Genomic DNA, 4,216 nt, shown 5'->3' with positions numbered 1-4,216 from the left:
ACGGAAAAACCGAATTTTGGCTTGCTCCTCACTCCTACAAATCTCTACATTTAATACTCCAGATTTCCCCCAAGGCTAAAATGAGGTCTAGGTTCATGATTCTGTGTTAACCCTCATTAATAGCCTTCCATTCATATTTCCTCTACCACTACTATATAAACCCCCATCTTCTTCATTCCAAGAAACACAAGAAAAAACCCTATCTCTTCTCATCTCTTGAGTGCTAGGAAGTTGAGTAATCTTGTCATATCTTGGTCTTCTTGAGACTCAAGGTATTAAGTGCGACTCACTCTTCCTCTCATAACTCTTCTTTTCCTCCACCCTTAGGACCTCCCTCAAGAGTCTCCTCATTCACCATATGGATCTTGCATGAAGGTATAATCCATTTCCCTAATTTTTTTTTGTGTTACCATGATGAGAGTTTAAGATTAAAGCATGATAATAATCATTTAAATTCCTTTGAATTTGTTTGAATGTTCTTAATTGTTCTTATATGTTCTTCATATGTTCTTGGTTGTTCATCACATGTTCATGCATAACACTATTTTTGATCTTAAATCCACATCAAAAACATGAAAAATATGTTTGCTTAATAATTCTTTCAAATTCTTGAATCTAGGATATCACCATCCACACACATTCACTAGAATTTATTTTTCAATCCAAATGAAATGCTTAAAAAATTGAATTAGGGTTTATCACATGCACAGACAATAAATTCATCATGTAGATTGATTGACATATTGGATGATATGATATGAATGTTGGCCACCATAGTCTAGAAGACCGGTTTCACCAGGCAAGGTGGGTGCCTAACACCTTCCTACTTTGTAACATAGCCTCCAAACTTAGATCAAGGGTTAGTAGATCAAATGCTTATCCATGTTATTTTCAATTTTTAGATTGTAACTAGAAAACAAAGCCATGTATTTTATCTTAGATTGTATCTAGGACCAAAGCCATGTAATTTTCCTATGATCAATGTAAATTCAATTGAAAATTAGTAAAATAAGGAATTTTTCAATTTTGTTTTTCTTATTTTTTCAATAATTAAATAAGTGGCGACTCTATTATAAAACCCTTAATCTAAAGGAGAAAAATATAATCAATCGAACCTCTATTTTGAGAGGCAATAACACGACTCCAGCCATTCACGTGAGTTTGGCCCAACACTCTATAAAAACGGGCCGGGGGCGCAATCTCTCACAATGGCGACTCCACTGGGGATATTGAGGGCTAAGCTTCAATTAGGTTATGGTGGCCAGCCATGTCATTGTTTGTTTATTTATTTTTGTATATAATATGTCTAATATGTCATTATATTGCATGTCATGCATCATTTGCTTACATGGAATTTATTTTATTTGTGTGCTAGCCTGGAAGCCCGGTAGTATTAGCCGTGAATTGTGGTCTTCTTGAGACTCACATACCCAGCGGTGAACCTACCACCCACCGCGACAAGGATCATCATGGTTATGCCATGGTGGTTCATAGGGACAAACTGTACCGTTCAGACCAACGCGACGCTCCTGGCGTCACAAGTTGGGAGGTATGACGTCCTAGCTTGTAGGGACCTTTAACCTACCTTCTACCCATGTTGTAATGACCCATAGAACCTACCTTTAGGTTGGTCCATGTAAATTGCATTTCATTATGCATGTGTCTGGTCGTTGTTTGGACCATGATAAGCTCAAGTCCAAAGCTTGGGCCTATCATAAATTGTTTGAACCATGTATGCCGTGAATGAACTCAAGCCCAAAAGCCGATGATTGAACTCTACTTGGTATGGAAGCTCAAAATTGTTTCTTGAATGAGTCTAAGCCCAACACTTGAGCCCATTAAAGGTGTATAGACATGATCAACATCAAAAGCTAAAAGCTCATAAGATGCATGTCTTCCAAGTGTAAGGTTCAAGCCTTCCAAAAGATCATAATCAAGGTTCAAGCATACCAAGTCTCAAGCATCCTAAATGGACCAAGAAGAAGCAAGCGGCCCAACTTTGCTTCACTCCACATTTGGTTTGCAACATCATGGTCAAGCTTAAAGTCTGTTTTTTATTCCATGTTTCTACATTTCTTTGAATTCTAAAAATCCATGTAGCATTTTATGTACTTTTTTCATGTATATATTTAAAACAAAAAAAAAAACAAAAATTTCAAATAAGAAAGTGTTTGGACTAGGGGCATTGGGTCTTTAAGTCATTAAAAAAAAAAAAAAAATCTTTGAACTAGGGCCATTGAACTTCCTAGTGAGTTTTTCAAAAAGACCCAATTTTTTTTCAAGATTTAAAAAAAAAGAAAAAAAAAAAAAAGAAGAAGTCTCCTTTTCAAATGGTACTTAAGGATCCCTTGGACAAAACATTTTCTAAATCTTGATGTTTAAAGACTTGAGCAATCAACTTGTACCAAGGAATGATTAATTTCATTTCATCCATGTAAAGACTTTTGCTACTTGACTTAGAATATAAGAAGAAATGGTCTTAAAAGGCAATAAAAAAGAATCCATCCATCAGAAAATCCCAAGAATCCATGCACTCGATCTAATTTTCAAAGGTCTTTTGTTTCACAACATTAGAGCATTCATACTTTTTCCTTTAAGATGAATTTATTAAAAGAGCTTGAGTCACTGTGCCTACAAGCAAGCATTACTAGGGATAGGAGGCCATCTTTGGTTAAACCAAATTATTTCATCTTACCTACAATGTTCATTATCCCTTGCTAGCCCATTTGAGCCTTTAAACACTTAGCCTCTTTTTCGCATGAACCCACTAAAATCTAAACTTAGGGTGAGAAAATTCAAAGTATGCATGCTTAAATCTCATGTTGAAGAGGACTCAACCTGGTAACTTTGAAGCTAAGTGGTAAATCTCTCCTAGAAGACATGAAAGACAAGTGGAGAATTCATTAGGCTAAAGACATGAGACCATCAAACAAAAATGAGGTTTCACACAATCAAGGAAAGAAAAATGAAATTCTAGTGTGCATCAAGTTTGAAGAGCCTAAAATGCATCATGCCAAGAAGAATACAAGATTCATCTAAAAGAGATTTCATCAAAAAAAGAAAAGATTCATCAAGCACAAAAAATGTGTAAGTGCATCAAGGCAAGAAAGAAGTCTAGAGAGTGCATCAAAATTACCAAAAATCATTAAGCTGAGAAAAACAAGGAGGGCGAAAGGTCCCCAAAAGTTCACTCAATCAAGAGATGAAAGACAAAAAGAAGAAGAAGAAGAAGAAGAAGAAGAAAAGAAAAGAAAAGAAAGCCCGCTAGGTTGAAAACTTGAAAGGGCGGCCTAGGCAAAAATTAAAGCCAAAGAAAAGAAAAAATTGGAAAATCCTACAAAGTTGGAAACTTGAGGATGCAAACTAAAAAGGGAATAATTTTACAAGATGAAAGACTAGAGGTATGATTCAAGAGGAATGAGCATAAAAACAAATGTTGATACAAGTGACCAATGAAGACGAGTGAGAAGATGACAAAGAAGAAATGAGAAAACTCCTCCAATACTTGATTTTTGAGTAATGCATACTTGGGGGAAATATCATAGGGAATTTTGAGCCTTTTATAGCTTTCATTTCATAACCCAAACCCGGCCTACATTACAACCCATGAGTAAAGACCTTCTTGAAGTCTTGCTAGTTGTAGGCACATCTTAAACTCTAATATTATTTTCTCTTGAATTAAAAAGGAAAAATGCTTAAAATTGTCAAACCCCACTGGATGATATGCTGAAGGACAAAATTTCTCAAATCCCCAAATGGCTCAAAAGAACTTTCAAACTTGGAGCACTCTCCTTGTTTGCACCCAATAATGTGACACCTAAATATTATCACATTTCATTTCTTGATTGCCTTTGGAGACTTAATCTAACAATGTTCAAAAGGATGAAGCAAATTTGATTACATGAGCTTAATGATCTTGATACTTCCTAATCAAAAAGATTTGTTTGGTTCTAAAACACTGTGATTTTCCAAAATGGTTGTTCAAAGGATCACATCTTGTTCAACAAAAAACAGAAAAAAAGAAAGGGAAATTTGTTTTTTTTTTTTTTTCAAAAAAAAAGAAGAAGAGAAATCTCATTTCAAAAAAAAAAAAAAATCATTCTCTTTCAAAATTCAATCCTCTTGAACTACGTCTTGACCTGATCCTCTACAATAGAGGTACGTAGGCAGCCTTTCAAAGGCTTGGTCCTAATCACCCAAACAACCTTGGGGAAAA

This window comes from Castanea sativa, chromosome 6 (assembly GCF_040712315.1).
Source record: "Castanea sativa cultivar Marrone di Chiusa Pesio chromosome 6, ASM4071231v1".
In the NCBI taxonomy this organism is placed as follows: Eukaryota; Viridiplantae; Streptophyta; class Magnoliopsida; order Fagales; family Fagaceae; genus Castanea; species Castanea sativa.
The sequence above is the reverse complement of the archived record's forward strand: the minus strand, read 5'-3'. Positions refer to the sequence as shown.